Raw genomic sequence first — 24,315 nt, forward strand, 5'->3', positions numbered from 1 at the left:
TCAAAATATTGTAATACTTATTATTTGAAATATTTAAAAATGTTTAAATTATTGGAGAATGAATTCTATCGTTTGAATGGTTCTATGGTTTTATAATTGCATTCTATATTTTATTTAAATATATTTAACTTGTTTATGTGAAATTGCTCTATAGTTACTCTCAAAGAATACTAAACTCTTCAAAGCTTTCGTTATATTTATATAATATAATACTAATACTGTGTACTAATGTTATATTATACTAACATATAATACTAATATTATATCAAGCACCAATGGTACAATATTCTAGCACAAATATGCACAAATCCCCATACAATTTCTCTCCACTCAAATCCCGAAACAATTTCTCAACTAACCCTTCCCAGTCCCACTAGTCAAACTAGTCACACTTCAATAGACAAAACAGTATTTGCGATGCACCAAACAGCACCGACCTAAACCTAACCTCTCGCATTCAAGCTTAAACCACCTATTTGCTTTCTCATCCCAAACAGCAGAATAAAGAAAACTGCAAGAAGCAGATAATTTTAATAGATAACTCTAATTTAATTAATCTACATTTAGAACCTGCAACTACATAGCAAGGTACTATCTCTTACCAGTACTTAGTACTACGTATTTATTTTTACACTTTATCACAAATCCACAGAAGTATCCGGATACTTACATAAGTATGCAACAATCGTGTATATATTCAAGAATAATAGCGCAAATTTATTTTCAAACGCAATTTTATTAACTCGCTAGCCGCAGAGTTCTTTTCCACTTTCCCTTTTTTTCCATTTATTTCGTTCCCTTTTTGCATCGCAGTAAAGGTCTCCTAATGATAAACCTACACAAGATTTATATCTTAAATGATCGTTAAGTCATCAAACAATTTTCATTCCGACCATCATAATGGCAAAGAAAAAGAACGACCTCATATATCCTCTCTCTCTCTCTCTCTCGCTCTTTCTCTCCTCATCTTCATCCGAACCTATCGTATTTATGAGCCTCCAACACTGGCATTTCTTTTTCTTTTTTCTTCAGGACGGTGCAGAACGCTTGTATATAAATCAGCGCGCACCGACAGACTTTATAAATATTTGGAGGCCGGTAACTCCCTCGTGTTCCTCCGCGTCCGTGCGACGGCATCGTCGTGCGCCGGGGGTTGCAGAGAAACAGTGGGGTGTGGGGCAGCAGGAGCAGCCGTTGAATATCCGAGGAACACTCTAACCCTCTCTGGCCCCGAGCTTAATTAAGCCGTCAGAACTAACGCGTAGCATCCGAACACGTGGCCATGTCAGATTTCGGTTGTAGCAGAGTCCGAGTTATACGGCGAGCCTGTTAAATCGAGAGGCATCTGTTTCCGGATTCGCAGCGCGTTCCCGCTGCGCTCGACTTCCTCTGTAATCGCTTAAATTTCCTCCTTTCCTTCCTCCTCGCCCTTTCGTCGTTTTCTTTCTCATCTCCTTTTTTCACCTCTCGTCTCCACGTTCTTTTCTTGCTTCGGTTGTATCTGGGTTACGAACACGGGACCACGTTCCGGCTTCCCGTTCGGAATTAATTAAGCCGTCAGCGACACAGCGCGTCAGCAGGCCCTTGTCCCGCGAGATTACAGGTGAACCCTTTGCTAATGTGTGTATTTGTGTTTGTGTGTGCGTGTGTATGTGTGGAAAGAGAGAAAGGAGAGAGAAAAGGTTCGTTCCGTGCTTGAGATCCGTATCGGAAAGCTTTGGAAATTCGTTGTTTGTGGGTGCAGGAAGGAGGTCCTGCTTTAGGTTTCCTAGGGTGAGATAGATAAAGGTGTTGAAAAATGGGATTTACATTTTTTATCCCAGGTAATTTGAACATTTACCTTTCGAAACTAACTTCCAAGCTATCGTACATGATTAAATATTTATATTATCTACGGTGAAATAGGATAGCCGAACAAGTCGAGTGAAGTTTTCGTAAGTGACATTTCGTTTCTAAAAAGAATGATTTTAAAAATCTACCAGATACGCGTGTATTGATTTCAGATATCGAGTCGACAGACGTTCTGTCTATTACATTCTGTCGGGGCTATTATCTCGTTTACTGTCAATCTGTAATCTTCTCTGTCTATAATTTCTTCCATTCCGTGTCTGATTAAAATGATTTCATAAAGGAGAACGAAATTATTCATTTCTAATAACAATTCTATTATTATCATTTATTTTTATCACGCGATCTCAAACGTGACCATGTACACTTAAATAAATTTGATTTTACCGACTAAAGCTATAAATACATAAAAAGAGAAATTCCATCAACTTTCTGAACCAGTTTCATGCCGTAGTAGAATCGATAGCTCAATCATTGTTAAAGTATGTAACAAATGCGTCGTTTACAAAAAGAGCATTCGCTTATATGAACGTGCGTGTATTTGACGACGCAATTGCAGGACAACGTTTTTGTTATTAGAAAGAGAAGAAATTGAAATTCTGATTGATGCGAGCTGAAGCGACAAAGCTGTCGCGCGACAAATTGTCACTAGCGCGTGCATAGTCCCAGATAGCGAAGTAGACAGAGGAGTAATATATTTGTGGAGCAGGTGAGTCGGTCGATTGGGACATCTCGAGGGTAATTTATGTATGGTCAGGCGTAAAGCAGCTCTTACGTTTTATAAAATCGCCGCAGCCTCCGTGCATAAAACTCCGTCCGGCTGAAAAAAGTTTATCTATTATATGGTCGGCTCGGCAGAAATTTTAATCAAACTTTCAAATGAGATTTCGCGAAAACTCATCGCATAAGCTATCGAAAACGTGTCACTGCCTGCGTGACACGACACTCCTCGGCTCGTCTTATTTTCCCTGTCTTATGTAGAACCGTGTAGTTGCCGTAAAATTACCTCACGGATCATCTTGTCACGATCTTCCACTTCGTTCAACAATCTGTTCTTTGTTCAACGTATTCATTGGTTCCCGTGGGAAGTTTTGGCGTTTTTTAGTAATGTCTGACGATGTAATATGTCATTTAGGCATCTTTCACTACGGTCATGTGAAAATACGTCTTTTCTGCTGAACAATAAACTATGTAAAAGTATATCCATTTTTCAGATCCATAGAATTCTTATTTTTACAAATTCAATTTCGTACAGTGTTTTTAGCAATAAAATCATTTAGCCTTGATAGCTTGGTAGCATTTAGTCCACAATCCATCAGCTTTTACAATTGCTCTAATTACACTTTGGCATAAGTAAATAGTGCAGATTAGCTTCTATTATATAAACATATTTTCTTATGTTTGCTTTTTGTGTATCTTGATATTAATGACAATGAAAAATGATTTACCATCCGTGGTTATTGTCTCAATTATGTCCTACATTGTAAGTATACCAATAGTTGAAGTTACACCGAAGCACATGAATTATTTACGAAATTGTACAAATTCGTAAAAAGTCAGAGTGACTAGAAAATCAATGCTCTATTTCCTTCCATAAATTTACTTGTCATAAATTTTGAGAAAAATTTTCAAAAATAATGTTCCTACTACCATCGCTTTTGTCTACTTTTCAATTTATAACCTGGATCGGTATGCTTTGCGAATGACTCAAAGAACGTTAAAAAAAGAAATGCTTTTAAATAATGACAAAACTTTTCACGTAACTTGGATTTCCATACTTGACGCGTTGACGAAAACTTGTGCAAAAGATTCACATTTCTCATCCTAATCTTTTCTGTTCTTTTATTTCATTTATTATCTAAAATAAGCAACCGCGTGTATCTTGATTTGGAACAGAACGTTTAAAAAGGGAAATTCTAAGGGAAGCAGATCGCAAAATAAGCTGTCTATTGGGACTAAGTAGTTCCAGAATTTCGTAGTAAATCAAACTCAAAATTATCGTTTCCTCGTGGGGAATGCTAATATTCAAACTACCCAGAAACCCTGTTAATCCAAATTTTCGTGTAACTGGAACTCTCGCATCTCAATTACTCCTTTGTAACAAATTACAGAATTTTATTCTCCCTATCGTGGAAAAGACAGATCAAAGTGAAACGGTTTTCACCATGTGTAACCTTCATTTCATCGCAGAAATGTGTTAATGCAAGTACATAGTATCCTTGAGAGCAAATGTATGTCAAATAGGAGAGGGAAATAAATTCCTCAGCAAGTCAGAGTATTCTCAATTTCTATGTGAAGTAATACGTCGATATTTTCTCTTCACGTAACTGGAAGTGGCTTGAATCATGCATGTATCAAGAATTTATTATAACAAGAGTCACGTAGAGTAAGTTGATTTCATCCAGGAAGTACATAAAATAATAATTTTCAATAGCTCCTTCTATTTAAATTTGTTTCTTGAATCAAAATTATATTTCTACAAAAAGTACGTATTTTTATATAAATGAAAAACGAATTATTTTGTCCTTTGATATATGTATCTCACCACAATATTATATTCTTTTTGCCCCTTGATGAAAATGTGATCAATTAGCTAACCTAAACAAGCAAGCGTCTGCATAACAGTTTAAAACGAGCAAGATAAAAATACGAAGAACAATTCAAAACAAAGGAATAGTTTGAATTTTGGAGATTTATTATACGGAGGTGATTATCTTAACAAAGGGAACATACATACGATACAAAATACAATGCTAAGAGATCTTAAAAACACGGTTACAAAAAGAAACTCGAAGAACCCTAAATCGCCCAAAACTTCTTAAATTCACCGTACAATGCAACAATACTGTACAATTGTATTACTCATCATTCTCAAATGCAAGACATAACTTTTCACCCTATTCGCTACTTCGTCGCCCTCTCATCGAGCACAGTTCGAGCCACAGAAATTCGTGTACCCCTCAAACTGGCTCAAACACCGATAAACTCATCGATCAGTTGGACCAATTCCGTCATATCGTGAGACGAATTTCGACGAGCCAAGAACGGTCGGGTCTTTGAATCGATTTTCCTTTTGCAAGTTTTCCCATTCACGAGTGGAACCATATCCCCGAGGGATGTAATTGATAAGGGGAGGAAGAAAAAAGGGAGTTGCGTGTCCCCGTGACGAAAACGCGTCGAAATGACATCGATTGGCCACACGAGGCCGAGCACCTTCCACTGGGAACCTAACGACTTGCGTATTATTTATTTAACAGCCGACAACAAACGATCTGTAATTTTTGTTTCGCCCGTGAAAGAGAACGAAGACGAGCGGAACAGCCTGCACTGAAACGACTCCCTCCAACGAGGGGTGACGTATGTTGAAATTTTTATCGCGCCTGCCTGCCTCGTCTCGCGAGCCACGTCGCCGGCTTCCTTCAAATCTTTATCGTTTCTCGTCGAAAGGAAAAAGGTTTCGATCCAATTTTACGATGAAAGATACTCTGGAAACGTAGTTAAAATTAGTTTTGATCTATTCTGTTCGATAATGTTGGCTACTTTGATGTCCCACTTTGACGAGACTTTTGAAGTTTGTGATGGATTCATTATGTGTAAAAGGGGATGACATGTACGATTTGTTTCTATAAATTGAAATAGGAGTTTAATTTTCTTATCCAAGTTTACTTAATTTTATTAGTTTACTTCGATTTTATTTTTATGTCGTGTATTGTACAAAGTACTACTAGCAGTCACGAAATATAGTACGCTTATTGTTAAGATATACATAAATAAATGTTTTAATTACAAAATAAAGTTAATATTTATCAATCACGTGTATTAAAGATGAAGAAGAGAATTATATTCTGTTTTGAGATTATTTTACTGCTGACTTATTTCATTAAGGCTTTAAATTGAACAACGGTAAAGAAAAGAATAAAATATGCGAAAAGACGATGCTTTAAAGACAAACCGAAAATGAAAGTTAGAAAAGTATCCTCTGAAATCACTTAGTTCCTCAAGACCACCGTTCCCATTCCAAAGAAGTCATTCAACAAAACCCTTTTCTTCACCATCTCGTCGTAGCCAGATTTCCAACTCCGGCTTCGAAGCAAATTACAAAGTACAACAATCGCAGGAAAGGACAAAAACTAAAGACAAAGTAACACAGTACAACTTGCTACTAAACGATACAGTGTACAGTAGAAAATTCACCTTTGGACCAACCGGAGCGGGCAATTGAATTCGAACAAAGAATACCTTTGTTCATCTTTCGTGCAATATTAACAAACCTTAATTTCGCTTCCAAGCTAGAACAAGAAATTTCAACGAACGCTACAAAGGCGTCGTATATATTCAAGCGGTCGGCCCACCACTTGCTAACTTGGCCGGTTTTTCGTTACTGGCACCACCGGGAGTAAAAAGTTATCCGCTGGTCCATCCAGAGCTACGTCCGCGAAAGTTCCTCTGGAATCGTCCGATTACCGCAAAATGTATTAGGGTAATTAAGATGTCTGAGGCTTGTCAGAACCGAAGGGGTATACGTGGAAGAGCGTCAGCTGGGGAACGAAACCGCGGTTGCGGTGTAATTGACTCAAAAGGAAAACATTAGCCCGCCACTTTGTCGCGGCCGATGCGATTAAGCGCGCGCTCACTCTCTCGCGCTCTTGGTACTCGACACGACGTCTCTCGCGTATTAATGTAATTGATTATATAGCGGCTGCAAAGTGAAGCATCTAGCTTCCGGCTCTTTGCCAGCTCGAATTTCTCGTGAAATTGATACCGAAGGTTAAGGAACGTGAATAAATTCGGATTTAACGTCGATCTAGGCCGCTGGGCTAATTTCGCAACTCGTTTTGGAAATAGTAGAATCGAAGGATTTCCGAGAGATTTAAATGGTTTATATAAAAAATTCTTGTAATATGATGCGATCGAACTTGATCACAAATATCATTAATAGGGTAGGTTATATCAATAACGTGTGTGATATACCTTTCAGTAAAGAAACAATGTTTGTTACAAACAATTTTTCAATACACGATGAGTGACATTTTATATTTTATTTCAAGACAAAGAATAAAAATAAAAAAAAAAGAAATACTCAGGCGTTAATATCTAAGTCGTTACATATAGTTATTTAACACGTGAGACCTTGTAAAAAATTATCTTGAGAAATTACTCTGAATCGAAAATATATTCATTTTCTACGATCAGAATACTTTCGTGAGCCACTAGATATCAAGGTCAATGAAATCGGCGAGGTGTGCCCTTTTCCATATACATAAGCTCTACGTTTAATATATATAGGAAATAATAATATATAGGAAAATAGCTAAAATAGTAAGAAAATCGGTTCCTAAAAGCAGAACAAATACACCTGTTCGTGGGCCGTCTAATCGGAAGAGACACTCGTCCGTGTCTGAAAGCGTTGTATCCGCGATTAGCGGAGCAGGCTCGTTAACGACCGGCCTAACAACCGTTCTCTGGCGAATCAATTAACAGGAGGACGTCGAATTGGCAACGCGCCTGGCAATTATCGCGTCCCGACGTCCATTGTGCGTGTCTCGGCCGCGAACCACCGCGACAGACCGAAATTTTGCTTCGCGAGTATCGAAGTTTGCGACTTGAACGGTTCCACTGGCTCTACGGTTAATTTATCGGTAGCTACGTAAAAAGGAACGACAACGACTGTCGCTATCTCGATTTGCAAACAAACCTTTACCTAAAAATCTAATGAACCACGCTTTGAAAGGCTTGATTAAAGGATCCTCGCGGATTCCAGCTGCTAAATGGGAGATGTGCAGATGCTTTGGTCCTTCTCGCTACATTTCGTGCCTGTTGCAATGAGATTCGTGCAACTAAGCTTCTAAATACTCTGCACCTGCTGTAATTTATCGTTATGTTTATCTTTGAAAGATTAATTCTGCTCTTGATATATATCTAGTTTATTTTCGAAAAAGTGAATAGGACGTGAGAGAATTCTCTTTTAACAGAAATGTGAAATATGAGTATACTCTAATTTACTGTTATTGTTCTTATCTTTCAGCAAAATTGTTAATTCCCCAAGTACTTGATATTTATTTCATTTCTAAACACGTGAATAAAATGTGAGAAAATCCTTTTATTTAATAGATTCATCAATTCCCATCAAGTTTTGAAGAGAGTGAATTTTAATTGAGCTTTTGTAGTGTGATAAAATTTAATACACGAAAACCGTGGTTATAGATGTTTAGCTGTGGTTATGTTATAATAATATGTGATTAGAGCTGCTAACGATTAATAACGCATTGGCTGATGAATGAATTTTGTATGCTGTATCTACCTGTCGCTTATTTCAATACAGCATTTACGCATTATCGAATTATTCCAACTTTGGTATAACTTTCCTCTAGTTGTAGCTTCTATATTAAACCACTTGCAAAATTTATGATCAATTCGAGATATTAACGTCGATCTCTATTGTTGCAATATAAGTAATAACCTGTATAATATCCTTCAGATCACATCTCTGGCGAAAAATTTGCGATCACAATTTACTTCATAAAAATCTGAAATTTTTAAAGTCAGTTTGTGATTCTGGTATCATATTTTTACAACAAGCTTTCGCCTTTTGATAGAAATTTTTATTCAAGTCAGAACCATTTTTATGAATAAACTGGATTTTTATATACTCGTGGAAAATTAAAAAATACAAAATATCCAAACGTACAAATATATAAGATATTTAAAGTAAAGCGTATTCGTTATAATATCTAGATAATCTATTTATAATAGATGAAACAAATTCTTATGTAAGTTCTATTTCTTTATTTATCTCCATAAATGTATCTTTATAAATATTCAAAGTCAAGTTATTAGTATCGCTAACATTAATTTTGAATGAATAACAAAATCAACGCAACAAAGATAGTACCAATATATTTTCGAATTACTCAAACTCTCGTTTTCCACGAAAACAACGCCTTTCGTACAAACTAAATCTACCAATCCGCCGTTTCATCTACTTCAAGCAGACACAGCTCGAAATTCGTGTTTCAGCTCATTGCAACGTGAATTGTTTCGCAATCGTCACTGGGAGATCGCGTCCCACGGAGACGAAGTTTAAACGCATTTAACGTTGGATTATACACCAGGATGGCGAGTAAATGAAAAAGTTAACGCGATAATTGGAACTCGGCCGTGGTTGTAACCAGGCGGCGCTTCAGAATTGCATCCTGGTCCAGATCGAATTAAACAAACGTTCGCGGAATCGCGCGAATTCACCCGAGGAAACTTTTGTTTTTCCAACGATGGTTGGTTGCATGGCTCGAGCGGCGCGTCGACTATTTTAACGAGAACCCGCCTTATAAATCTCGCCGGCGCGAACTTCTCGTTAGTTGGAACAAATTGCGGGCTAACTAACGGGACTCGCGATTCCGCGGCTATTTCCTTCGTGAATTTCATGAAAGGGGGCGATGAGAATCGAAGTAATTTGAATTCTTTTCATTCCGTGACCTCTTCATGATCTTACCCTTCCTTTCTACTTCTTGGTGTGATTGAAGTTGAAATTTGGAAGGAAGAGGTCTTCGTCTAAAATTAACCTTTTCTTACTTTACAAGTCTTATTTCACAAACTCTATGTCGCTAACATAGTTCACGCTTATAGTACGAGTATTTCAAATGAAATTTTTCGCTCTTAAAAAAAAGTGGCGTTTTAATTTAGAATCCTATAATCTCTGTGAATTCGTCAGTTCGATTCAGATTCATTAATTTTTTGTGAATTTTGTTTATTGTATCTATTATATCTTATATAATCTAATATTAATAATAATCTATTATATCTTATATAATCTAATCTTGTTTATTGTATGTATTGTACACATGTGTATTGTAATTTTTTGAAGAATGTTTCGAAAAATACCGTAGCCAGCTTGAATATTTCTCGCCATAGACAAATATAAATTTATTCGACAGAAACAGAGCTTTCGTTACATATTTTGCATATTTTATCTCCCGTCCATTTTCATTTTATAGAAACCAAACCAATCGAGAGGAATAGTTCGATAAAAAAAGATGTTAAACCGTAAAAAAGTTACGTTAAAGTGAGGATGATATATCAGGAGGATTGAATTTCATAAAGAAGTTTTTTTTTCGTAAAAACTATATATTTTACATAAATGGCATATAAAGGTTTAATTAATTTATATCACGATTGATTATTCCTACTGATTTCTACAAACGATTTTACCGGTGTTTTTCAGTGCCCTACATTTCGCGTTTGATTGAAAGCTCGTGATACAATGGACACGAAATTTAATGCTACTGAATGGTCCCCACTGAAATTTCAGCTGTGATTGCCAATGCCGTGTGTTAAGTTTAATTACATATGGCGTGACGAATGTGTGCGTTCCAGTACGATTTTGTCGTGACGAATTTAAGGAAAATTCGAATTAATTCTACATTGCACGTGTTATGTAAACTCTAATGAGTTTTATATAATTTATCTAAAACTATTTAGTATTCACAGTATTATTTTTTACCGTACGATACATTTCCACAAGTAGCTTTCTCTTTTAAGCCGATTACGGAATTCAGCCTCGTAAAAGCAGGATTGAATTAACGCATTTAAGATTTAACAAAATATTCTGGAGAAAAATCGTCTACCATTTACATACACTATTTTATATTTTTAATGAACTTCCATTTTTATATCTGTTCTTGTCATTATTTTTTATCATGTTAAACGACATTAACGGAAATGTTACTCTCATATTATCCTGTGCATAACACAGAAAAATTTTCATCCATCTCATATTATTACGCTATACCTTTTCTGTACTAATATGTTCTACGTAAATTCTAACGGAAGAATTTTTCTAGCAACCTAATGAATATATTTTATGCTATGTATGTACTATGTACTATCTAAGTAGATCCTACCTCTTTAACTAGATTTCAGTTGACAAATTTTGAGCAACATTACCAAACAAGTTACCTCCAAACAACACCAATATACAGCCAAATATTCTAAAAAAAATTTTTTCAGAATATTAATTAATTAGCCGTGTTAAAAATTGTAGTGAGACTATATATAAGTAATTACTTATAATCTCAATTTTCCATCGTCTCATCATAATATCAAATATCACCAATACAAACCCAAATATTCCAGAATTCTCGTTTTCATACTATACATATTAAATCATTCGCAACTCTGTTTTCCTATCATCCAATCATTATATCACGTAATACTAAACAAAACCAAATATTCCGAAGCTTATCCCTGCCATATGTATGAAAAATCTAAATAATCACTTATGACTTCACTTTTCTACAGTCTCGTCATCATCCAAAGCATCAGCTCGGCAAGCATTCGATTCCCGTTTCATCAAACCTGTATAATTACGTTTTCACCTCCTTAACAATCCCCGGTAATCACCTACGTAATCACATTCTCCTATTGCAGCTACGATATCGCCATAAGCAAGAGGCAGTAGCCGAGCGCTGGAACGCGGGACACGCGCGATTAATCGACGCTTGTCCACCGAGCGTAACCTTGACTGCCGGTAACCATAAATAATCGGTCAGCGTGTCGCTTGATAAACCAATTCGCCGCGATAACTCCGACAGGGAGTTAGGGTGTCGTGTTCGACGCGTTTGGATCTCAGCTTTCGCTAGCAGTTTAACGAGCATGGGAGACGATCCAGACAAATTTTGCGCGCCCGAGCGGCCACGACGCTGCACTGCAAAGGGGGTGTTGCGGAGAAAATTGCGACGATACGTTTGGCCAGGCGCTAGGCGGTCTGACACGGGCCGGCGAACTGACACCGGCCAATTAATAATAACGAGAGGACGTTTCGGGATTACGAGGAAATTATCGCTTTTAACCGTGCCGTGCACGGCCGAACATATCATCGGCTGGAGCCATTAATCCATACCCTTTCCTCTGGTCCATTGCAATTTCGTACGGTGGATGGCCGCGCGACACATAGCCCTCCGCACCTCTCCGCTTGATTTAATTAGACAAATCGGTCCGTCTCTGCCGGAGTCGGCCGCGTTTTCCACGCTCTGTCTGCGGCCGAGAGTTTGGCAACTGTTTCTCGATGAAGTTTTGTGGATCGTGAGTGATGAAGTGCGATGAGAGTTGGTTATTAAAGTGGTTTGCGACAGAGTGAATTTTGGTGAAATGTTGAGGTAATTTGGAAGAAGGAGGGTGATACAGTGATTGCATTGGTAATCTGGAATTGAAATAATTGAAGTTCCTTGCGTTTTTTACGTTTTAAGTAAAGTTATATTGTATAGGCTGTTTCGAGAAATAATTATTTCGAGTTGTACGAAGGAAAATAATGCGAAACTTCGATTTCGTGCAGTCTCTTTAATTCGGACAGATCATTTCAAATAAGGAGAACAGTACGATAAAACTTAGCACAGAGGAAAAGGCAAAACCCGTATGTACCCCCGTAACAAACTTCAAATAACCTGTTAAAATCTCAAACAATGTTCCGCTCATGTCAAATAACTAACAGTAAACTAATAATCCTGCACATAACGGAACAACGTTCTGCCTGTCAAAGCGTTTCTCCTGCAGCTCAAACAAACCTGCCGAAACGAGAAAATAACCCAAGAGAAATCTTTTCTCGCAACATTTCCCGGTAAATAAAACCTTGGAAACTAGGGATAATTCAAGGAAAAGAGAGTGCGGGGTCGTCGACGATTTTCTGGAGGCCCGAAACCAGCCAATAGCTACGGTTGATCCTGGACATTTCACGAGGCCGGGGTTGGGTCGCGATTTCGTCGCGGCGCATCCATTTCGGCTCGCGCTTTTATTTGCGAACGCGGCAGAAACAAACGAACGAGCTCTGGGGCTAGGTGAATAATTAGTGCGCTGAAAATGAAAGTCGTCCGGCGATATTTGCTGCCTGCCTGATCACCAAACCCCATCCCCATTCACCCCCTCTCTGTCTCTCTGTTTCTCTCACTTCAACCCTGTACGTGCTCGCGAGCTCACAATTTCGGCTTTATCGCAATTTCATTGGCCCCTTTTCATTGGTGGAGCGTGAATAATCTGGTTAAACGACGAGCGTAGCCAGGCGATCGATCGATCCGGAGATTCAACATTCGATACTCGAACAACCATCCCCACAGGTTCGTCCTCTCTTTCTCCGTTTTCGGACTCGTGTTCATTATACCAACGAGATTCCGTTGGGTTGCGTATTAGGTGGCGTCCGGATCGTTCGATTTTGTAATCGCATGAACCGCGATCCGCTGGCAAGCCGGCTTCCTAATCAAGTGAAACGATAATGAAACTATCTCGATAACGCTCGGCGAGCTAGTATACCCCGTCGATTTGCACGGCAAAAATATTTTTCGCGGATGCCATTCGGTGGATATTCGGATCTTGTTCGAAGCTTCGAACGTCGTCATTTTTAACGGAGCAACGCATTGATTATGATTCAATTTTTTCGCGATACCTTTCTCGGTCAACATTTTGGTATTATTTATTGAAATGATGTAAACGCAGTTTTCACTAATGTGGAAGAGATACAGTGGCTACAATTTAAGATAAGACCATTTGTTGCTTACTTTTAACGAAGTGTACTTTTACCAGCTTCTACATTTCATTTTTCCAGTCATAGAAAAGTATAAACGATATGAAATTATGTATTTTGTATGATTAATTATAGCGCAATGTATAAACGGGACTAAAAGTTGTTCTGTATTGCAGAACATGTACTTTACCACATTATTAATCGATATCATTCTTCGTAGCAAAGTGGTTAATAATCGATGGTTATCTATATAATTATTTATACATCATTCGCAAAACCAGTTATGAGCAAAAGATTACAATGGAAGAATGGCAACCAGGTACACACCAGTGAGGAGATAAGAAGTTTGTTTTCCGACCTAGATCACAACCGGGTCTTTAATCATGTTATCCCGTCTTCGGAAGGGAAGAAGCATCCGTGATGGATAGTTTCTCGCGTTTCTTGCGCTTCTCTCACCTATCGATAAAATCTCCTAATGATTCCCCAGTTCATGGAATATGAAACAATAAAGGAATATTTTATCAAAAAAATGCTTGAACTACTGAACATTACCACGAAAAAATCTCGGGCAATCCAATCACGTAATTTAAATAAAATCCACAAAAATATTCCAAGAATTAAAAAATATTCCATTTATCAGAGATAAAATAACAGTTTTTATAAATAAAATGTTCTTTAGAAATCTTTCTACCAAAAATAAGCTGTTTTCTCGAAAATTTCTCTCGTAAAACGTCCTCCCTTTTATGGAACATTTTATCATTAAAAAAATCCTCCGTTTTGTTTCGGAATTTTCATATGAAAAAATTCTCTCTTCTCTCGCTTCGTAGTTTATGATTCGCGCACGTGGATAATGGAAAATGTTGCGCTGTCGGATGATAAAGTATTACGTGGGTAACACCCGCGGAATTCTTTTCACAGGTCTCGAAACAATACGAGCAATAATCGATACAACGAACACGTTCTAAACAGCCGCTTTCACGTGCCGAGAGTTTGCTTCGTGAACAAAGGAGACACGTTTCCCTTTCACTGTCACGACTGCTTAATTCATCTCTCCCGGTAACATTTACCGATCTCTAATTGAAATCGGCAGTTTTCAAGCGTTTATGCGCACAGTCTACAATAGCGGTTTCGTAATCTCGCACCAAGGAAAAACATGGCGAATGTGGTACAGCCACTTGTGCTACGGGTCATAAGGTTCCAGACCATCTCGTTCATTGTTATGCATCATCGATCATAAGTTTCAGGCTTAGTGGTTAATAACTTGTATACACGAGCTATTCTCTTAGACAGCTTCGAAATTACTTGGTTTCTTTTGTAGCAAAGGCGTTTCCGTGTAATTTTTCATATAGTTACGATGGCGAACAAAAGAAAGCTTAACCATCGCACGGCTATGATTGTGTCACGGGTCAAATTCTACTTACCACGTGTTACGTCGCCTGAGATGGTCCGTGCGACGTCCCTCACGGTTTGGTCGCCAAGACCTACATATCGTTACACTGACCCGCAATAAACCTAAGGAACCACCATAAACCGAATCTTTTTAGCTTAATCTCTATTCACATAAGTATTTTCGGTTTATGAATGGTCCTTAAAACAGTCCTTGTGTTTATTGCACGCTCTTACAAATTACGGAGAAAGCGGATATTTGTCTAGCGAAATAGCAAGTTTTTCCCATGAACAAGGACATCCATGAGCCACATTTTCAGGAGACTTTCTCCTCATATTTTTATTTATTAACGTTGGCTATAACCAATGGGCATCGCGGATCGTTACCCTCACTTTCCTACCGAAAAGTGTGAACAACGAATCCGCGTTATTAATTCAAAAAAAAAAAAAAAAAGAAAAAAAATAACAGGATATCATCACTACAACTTATGCGACATTTTGGCGATGCAGCCAGGATCCATTCACTTTAGTGTAAACGAAATCACGATTTCGGCGTACGCGCATCATTGAAGATCGAAGGATCAGCGGACCACTGCGAATCTTTGCTACTACGAAGCCTTGCAGCAACTTTCAACGTTCCACTACGGTGAAACTAGACGAGAGGACTACGGTCAGCGCAGAGCAAGCCTACGAATAAGATTCGGAATCCAGAAGCAACCAGAGAGGAAACACCCCAGAGACTCCTCAACGGCCACAGCTACTTCGGTAAGCTAGAAATCTGAATTCATTTGCACGTTACCGCGCGAGAAAACCAAGTTTCTCAAGCGTTTCGAGCTCAAATAGCAACAATAGTTCAGACTCGGTAAGCTTGATTAGAATCATGTCCATGCCACGAAAAGACAAAATCGAAACCGCTTCTGCAACCGGAGCTATGGATAATTCAACTCGTGCCATACTCGACGCGATGCAGAAACAAATCGAACTTCTTACGCGACATATAGAAGAAACACAACGGACAGCCGACAGTGAAAACAAGAAGCGTACAGCAGAGATAGAGCTACTAGGCAAAAATCTCTAAAATTAAAATAGGACACGACGCTACTACAGAACTAGGCTCCCTTATTACCATAGACGAATCTATTACCGCGAGAGACAGAACTCCCCCACCATCCGCTCCGATTCGACCAGAAGTAGATAACTATCTCTCCTACGAAGACCGTTTACCGCAATTCGCCTCTCCTTACGAGCCAAAGACGCGATAGCATGTATCCCACCGTTAAACGGCGAAGACGATATCGGAGTAGAAGAGTTCATACGCACAGTACGTGAAATGCGAGCCATGTGTAGCGAACAAATACTATTGCTCAAAATAATCAAGATCGGGAAAATTAAGGGTAAAGCCACAATGGCCATCTGTACGATGCCTTACGACGAAACGTAGCCACCCAAGGCTCCGTTAGGGAGTAACAAGACCAGCTACGCGAAACAAGACAGCGTCACGACGAAAGTGTTCAAAGCTATATCATCAGGTTCCGCAGAGTGCTGAATAAGTTACGATACAGTATAACAACCGAATACTGTGATGAAATTACTAGACGAGCAATGAACGATAGAATTCGAAGAGACTCCGTAACCGATTTCATTCGAGGCCTAAAAACCGAAATAGGACAAGTATTACTCGCCAATCCACCATACAATATCATCGAAGCCGAAAAGAAAGCCGCCGACGTTGAGCGATACTTCAGGGAAGATCGAAGTCGACGACCAAGACCAATGGAACGATCACGATTCCCCGAGCAGCAACAACCAACGACCAACAATCCTAACCCAACCTTTAGAAAACCAACTGCAATACCTAATCCAATGCCAAGAAACTTCCGGCAAGCTGAACAAATGCCACTTGCCCAAAGGACTCAACTGAAATGTTTCAAATGTAAACAAATTGGACATGTATCCAGTCAATGTAGAAATTTTCAGATACCCAGTCTACAATTTCGAGACACGTAAGAAAGAAATAGGGGAACCAATAGACCAGACCTACGAATTAACGCCACAACAGGAAGACTACCCACAGTGCTTCTACGATCCGACAGACGACGACATAAATTCCTCGTTAATAGCGGAGCAGGAATTAACGTACTCAAGCGAAGATGTGTATTACAACTAATAACATTAAAAGAACGAAAATTCTCGACGGGATTTAAGACTCTAGATTTAAGACTAATGAACACGCCTTGATAAAATTATTTGGTAAAACTGTAGAATTCTTTGTAGTAGACGATAACTTTTCAATTATAGAAGTCTACCCGTGATAGCGAAACTACTTTATTTTTGATTATTATGAATATGATGGAAAAGTATTTACAGAATATTTAATACAAAACTTGAGCTTGCCTTTGTTCGTCATCGTATTTATCGTGTCAATCAGAATTTCCCAATTTGTACATGCATAATTATCAATATAAATGATAAAATAATAACAATAAATGTATTTTTAATTCATTTATCGGCGAGAAAGAGTTAAATCGTTAAATTATTTACCAGCAGTGCTAATAAGCTTTGGACATAATAACTCATTTACCCAGAATTTCCTCGTTTACTAAATAGAATGTTTCATTTATACTAAAAATGCATTACATCTGGCGTATTTGTGTTTCCAGGAATTAAACCGGATTTAATTAAAAACGTTTCGTCTTTGTTAATTTTTAATTACAACTGAAGGAGCTTCTGATAAGGGAACGACCCAGTTACCAGGTAAATATTAAACTGCAAGGACAAAAATTATATAAACATCTCTGAATTAAAAAGGATTATTTCATTAAAAATTCTATAATTAACAGCTAATTTGTATCCTATTCTTCATGAATTATGTCCTTCAATAGAAATTGATTGCTACAGACATGCTACTAGGTACATCTATCTATGAAACAAAATATACCTAAGAAACGAAACTTACAATTTTGAAAATTTAAAGAATTTGAATGTTTGTATGTTTTAATATTTAAATATACGAAGAAAATGATTTGATATTTGACATGATTTAATAAATATTTGAAAACATTCGAAAGTATGCGATATCGACGACTTGAGAATTTAGAGATTTGAAAATTTGAGAATTTGAATATATGTATATTTGAATATCTGACAAGTTGAAAGTATGAGAACTTGAATATTTAAATATTTAGAGATTTTAAGATTTCAAACTTTTAATATTCAACATCAATATTTTAAGAGCTAAAGTCACAGTATTATAAACCAGAAATCAATAATGAAAATCCATAAAGACAAAAAGTTGCGATTAAAGTATTGTTTTGATGCAACGTTATGCAATGCAACGTCCGACCTTAGTGGGTTAAAAAGCTTCTCTAGAAAGATGAAGAAATATAAATCTGAGAAAAGAAGACCTAAAAAAAGAAGACTTTTGAAAGGAATGTATTAGAAACACGTATAGCTATTGTTTCTCAAGTAGAACGACCGACTCGATTTCTCGAGATCGATAGGAAATGGCGGAAAGGAAGCGAGTCGAGACGAGAACAATGCAAGAATTAACGACGAGAAACCCGGAGCGGATTTCAACGTGGTGAATCATGTTTTTTTGTTGGCCAAGCTTGTTTTTCGAGACCGCGTTCGTTTATGTTGCGGTTACGTCGACCACGAATGCTTTTCAAACCCGATGCCACACCAGGCTAAACAGGGTTTTCGAGGCGATGCTACGAGGCTCTTGTCTTTATCCAGTCAGTTTTACCTGTCACCGTGTATCGCGAGGGTATCTTGTACTTTGCTCGATTACTCGATAGATGGAACGTTTACATGAAACGTGACTAACGTCTCGTCGATGACTTTGGGTTGTTCGATCACGCGAGCCATGACTTCTCTCAGAAGTATGATTTCCTATGGAGCTATGTGGTGAAACTATCCTACTATTGCTAAGGTTTCTCGAATCTCGGACGTTGAAGTCTAATACCGTACACTCTTGATCATCACAATGGTCATTGATTAACGGAATAATAGCTCGCCTGAAGATCGATCAATGGAAAATTTAAGGATGACGTCTTATAAGGAAAACCGGAAAATAAGAATTATATTATTCGGCTATGATGTGATTAATTTACGTGATGAAGGTTATATCGTATTCTAAATGCTGAATAGAATATTTCTACGGAATGATAGAGTAGCGAGATAATAAAGAATTCCATAGTTAAGGTTTCTAACGTTGTTACAATCTAATACTTTTAGGTATAAAGACATTTCGATATTTCTACGAATAAAATAAATCTACGCAAAGGTCCCATTTCTCTACTTACGTCCATAAAACTATAAATTTGCATAAATGTCCACGATCCATTTATACCGTTTTCCAAGACCTGTAAATCCAATTGTACCCTAATTTACCCGGAGCTTACCACACACGCAGAAACACCGCAGTATCAAAGTCTCCATTATCGTCCAATAAGTGCTTATCTCCAACTTACCTGAAACAAACAAAAGAAAACGACGAATTAGAAACAATCTGAAAAAATTGAACAAAGTGGTCGCGAAGCGTATCCCATTCAGCATAGTCAAGAACTCATTCGTCATCGTGAAGACGAGGCTTCATAGCCCGCGGTGCCAAAACAGCCTCGGTCTCGGTTCCTCGCAGAAAAACAAGCCTCATTTGCGCTCGGGCCAGCGCGGAGCCACGCGGGCTTAATTAAGCGAATCGAGCCGATGAAGACACGCTCGTATATCCGTTATCTTTTCGAGTCCCTCCACCCACGAGCAGTGGGCTACAACTCGTCTATTGTTCCTACGGGGCTAAACACGTCATTATCATTATTCATAAACGACGGGCGGCCAACGGGTGAACCGTTCGCGGATCGCGCCACGAAATCCTGAAGATCGTGAGGCTTCGCGGTTTGGATAAAACGGAACTGTGAATAGACGAAACTATGGTTGCGTGTTCGTGAAGTATCGGGGCAGCAGCGCGTTGAAAGGCTTGAAATATCTCGGCTGTTGTATTCTGTGTTTTATGGCGGATTCGGTTTGTAGTACAGTGGCTACAGCTTTGCGTTTATTGTAGCATTTATATCGTAATTAATTTAACTGCAAGTGCATTAAGTTTCATATAATTTAGTAGTACTTTAGTACGATTACAAAAATGTAATACTAGGAAAATTCATGGGAAATAAGGCTATGAACGATTTTTGCAGCCACTGTATAGAAGAGAAGAATCTTTCAGAGGTTGTTGTTGAAGTTAGGATAAGTGTGGGTGGAATGTATTTCCATTGATTTGTGTTCTAGATTTATCGATAGAGAAAAAAAGAAATCTTCTTATCCAATTTTTGAACCTTCACGATTTATACTTGCGACCACTTGTATTAAACGGTTCCATCAAAAGAGAGATCAAATAAAACTTTAACTTCATCGGATATCTATACTCGTGAGCCATTATTGGAAAACGTTTCAACGATTTTTTTATTCAAGTCCTTCCAACTTTTCAAAATTCCTAACTACACTATTCCAAACATTTAAAGAATCCATTTTAAAATATTTCAATTAAAGAGGAACATCAAAAGGGCTCAAACTCAATCAGATAATCACTCGATGTTAAAAGAACCTCGATGGAAAATAATTTTTATTTCGATTCTACCAATTTTCAAAAACAAAAAATTCTGCTATAAGGCGTTTTAATCAAGGAAACAGTAGAATGCATCGTGGAGCATCGATCCGCAATCGTCAAATTCTCTCGTTCGTGTAGAATCTGCCTGGCTGGCCGGGCCCATACAATTAAAATTCATTTATCGACCGGCCATTACATCCGCGCGTTCGCGATCCTTTATTTTTATTCGCGTCTGAAGGGGCTCGTTACACCAACCTAACCAGTGGCAATTAATCACGAACGTTTTAACGATCCGCGAGTATCGAACGAACCCGCCAGACTCACCGCTGGATTCTCCTGTTTTAATAATCGTCACCGAATTTTGTCCATCTATTTTTCTGTTTTTTATCCGTTTCTCTTTCATCTTGACAAGTTGCGAATAGAATTCTGACGGAACGAGTTAGAGACACGCGTTGATAATTGTCCGTCGAAACGCGTTTCGTAGATAATCGAATCGATGTCTTTCATATCGCAAACTTGTTTCATAGATCGTTTCGGATGCAAGGGAACGCGGAGCTGAGACGAAGCTGTCGCTCTGTCACGTCATGGGGATTATCCGCGTTACTTCGAATCTGAAACGAATAAACTCGATCAATTTTACTCTGTGTTCGAAACAAGAGTTAGTTCCTTAAAGTGGAGATATTTACTTTGGTTCTGATGTGACTTGTGAATTTTGGTATATAATTTAATAGCCTGCGTTTGTGAATTATATGAACTATTAAATTGCTCCAGGATATATATTATTATATTCCATTTGCTTTTTGAATAAGTTTCCGTACGGTAGAAAACTTTCCGTTTGGAAAATACGTTTTATTTTATTTCTTGTGAATCTTCCGAATTTCCGAGCTTTCCGAATATATTTTAGCATAATTTAGATGGTAATAAACTTTACTGGAAACTATGGAGTGTTAAATTATGCCAAATAAATTTCAAGAAGTTACACAATTATATCGTATTAAATTTATATAATTTATAATGTAATGTATATATAGTAGAAGAATTCGAAGCGTTAGCGAAAGGATACAACAGAATCGTGGAAAACTCGCGAAGAGAAACCCATTCGCCTGTGCCAGCAGCGACATTAATTATCTAATTATATCTCGGAAGGGAACACGTTTTGCGAGCGTTGTTGTGCGGGTGTTACGGCCTCCTGTTGTTTTGACGGGCCATATATTTTTCGACTCTTTCGGGAACGTGGCCAAGTGTTTAGAACTTCTAAGTATAGCCGTCTACCTCCGCGTTTCTGTATATTCCGCAGCCGTTGCGAAGATGAAGTATCCCAGAGAAGAGTGTCGCCCGTTTCGGGAGATAAGTTAACCGCGCCGATGCCAAACGTTGACGGTGCATGCAAATGAGATCGTGCCATGCTACAGAAGCTCCTCTGTTTGTAAATGCTTTGCACTTTTCCCATCGTACTTTCACTATTCTAATTTTTAGAATCTTATTTTTCTTCGTAAAGGTATACAGACTTTTTCGGAAGTATAATATTTCTACAAAGTTTCTACGAAATATATACTTAATAAAATATAAAAATTAAATATTAAATATAATAATTAAATTAAAAATAAAAATATTAAAGTATAATAATTAAAATATAACAAATTGTAAAAATTAAGGACCAAAATATGTATAAAATATTTCTTCAAAATCGTTCTTATTTCTTGGAAACTTTTTTGCAGAAGAAAGAATTTCATTTTTTGAAAGAATTAAATTTCTACAAAATATTTCCTGAAAACTTCTTTGATGCTTTTAAACAATAAATTTTCTTCTAAATTCTTTGTTGAATTTGTTTAGATATTTAGAAACAATTCAGTTCACACACGTTTCATATTTTCTGAAAAATTTGTTTACGATACTTCACTCAAAGATGTTGACTTTTAAGAATATTTACAATGCATTACACTGTATAATAATATAAAATCCCCGATAAACTTAAAACTGAAAAGTTGCTGTTAATACAGCTTACTGTAAACTATTCAAAGCAATAACGAGAATAACGGAAAAACTGCGATGCTTGGGAAGGTTGTGTACTCTCGGGTTCCACCTTCGACCTGTTCACCAGGATGAACTGGATTAAAGAAGCGTAAGATTGATATTAGCTGCAGAGAATGCAAAGTATGAGCGGCACAATGAACGACGTAATGTAGTGGCACGTGCAAATCTTCAGGTTTATTTGATTACAAAGTTTGCGCTCGCAGAGATGGATGGTTTGACTGTGGAAGCTTCGCTGTTGACTGTCTCACTTGTAAATTACGACTCTGTTTGCTTCCTTTTGCGCTACTTGCACCCTGAGACACGGGGAATATCGAATTCAATGAAACGCTACTTCGACAATGTTTAAGTTGCAAACACTGTCATCCATCCAGTCGTGTTCGTTCGACACCAGGCGAAGAGGAACCTCTGCTGCCAATTTACGTTTGTCACGGCGGAAATATGAATCGACAACAACTTGAGAGTTTCTTGTTATAGTTCAAAGTTTAATGAAAGTCGACGACTAAATTAATTTTATTTCCTGGCAGAAATTAATTGTCGCTTGACACAGTTACGTGATGAAATTCTAGTTTCATTGCAATATTCCGATATTCCGTTTTATCTATATTTTTGTACTATTAACGAAGGAAGCTTAAAAGGTTTTTTATTATTCGACATTTATATATTCGATATTATTATTCGATATTTGTATTCAGCCTAGTGAAAGAACATATGTTGGCAATAAAAGGAGATAATAATAATAAGAAGAAGAAGAATAAGGAACCAAAGATCCATTTATAATCCAGCGGTAACTTGACAGATCACCCAGTAGCTAGTAAAGCACACGCACAGATATCTTAATTCGCGACTTCCCACCGAAACCCTATGCGATCACGAACCACCGATTAGAAGGTTAAACACCACGCATTATCCAAGACTCTATAACGCGGGGCATCGTGGAAAACAGAGGAAAAGTCGATAGACGATAGGCGAAGCCGCAATCAAGCCGCCTAATTACCGTTAACAGTGGAACGCAATCCCAGCCTTACGACTGACGATTCGAATTAATCGCTGAATTAGCGGCGCCTGTGATAGCTTCATGGAGTCGCGCCCGACGAGGATAGCCCTTAAGCGTCGCAATTACGTTGGATCTATGCGGGCATATAACACGCGAGGCTGATCGCCGCCGATGTGTTCGCCGAGAGCTTTCGCCGATTTAATTAACTTCTGTCGATAAATTCACCGCCTTATCCGGTGACCGGGCCTACTTGAACGCTTGGAATTTTAATAGCCTGTCCCCATGCCGTTCCTCCTGCTTTATGATTTCGAGTTACCTGGTCTCCGTGGAATTGGACACGCGAATTGCTTTTCTCTTTCTTTTTGCCACTCTGCTAAAGATAGTATTACTTTCGGTTTTTTCTTTTTTTCACTTGCCCCTTCGGTCATCTTAATTGCGGTTCAGTTTCTTTCTTTTTTCTTCTTTTAATTTTTTGGAGCATTTGGTAGGATGGCTTTAATCTTTTTAAGAGACAAATTTATTAAGGCCAGGAAATGATAATTGTATTCAATACAAGTGCGTGTGGCATGCCCAGTGCTGGGCCCACAGAACTGGTAATTAACTAATTAATGATATTAGCGAATTGACAAGCAACAGATTGTGGGTTTTCGTTGTACGAGTAGTTTTTGGCAATTTTATAATTTTATTTCGAATAGGATGCATAGTTGGTAACCTGTAGAATTGCAAGATCACTTGGTAAGAACCTTGTGCAGAACTTTATTTGTTTTATTATTAGATCTATTACTCTTATGCAAAGAAATTCATTAGTACTAGGCTTAAATTAAGGAAAAGCTAATCTTTTTAATTCAACATTTGTTTATTACCATAATATATCGTCTTTTGATCCAGAGATTATTTAGAGAGAATTTAACTCTTTTAACATTTAAACAGTTTAGTTAAAAGTTTTTT

At 37.8% G+C, this 24,315-nt stretch overlaps 1 protein-coding gene and 1 long non-coding RNA gene across 3 annotated transcripts in view; both read right to left on the reverse strand.

Annotated features, from left to right (window-relative positions):
- Positions 1-24,315, reverse strand: part of LOC132914077 (protein slit) — a 633,186-nt gene that overhangs the window by 386,044 nt on the left and 222,827 nt on the right. The gene's annotated exons all lie outside the window — the stretch shown is intronic.
- The window catches only part of LOC132914080 (uncharacterized), a 134,950-nt gene continuing 128,837 nt past the window's right edge, over positions 18,203-24,315 (reverse strand). Inside the window, exon 3 of the long non-coding RNA XR_009659508.1 lies at positions 18,203-19,212. This is a non-coding gene — a long non-coding RNA (uncharacterized LOC132914080). The remainder of the gene's footprint in view (positions 19,213-24,315) is intronic.

The sequence above is a fragment of the Bombus pascuorum genome, chromosome 14 (assembly GCF_905332965.1).
Source record: "Bombus pascuorum chromosome 14, iyBomPasc1.1, whole genome shotgun sequence".
NCBI lineage: Eukaryota > Metazoa > Arthropoda > Insecta > Hymenoptera > Apidae > Bombus > Bombus pascuorum.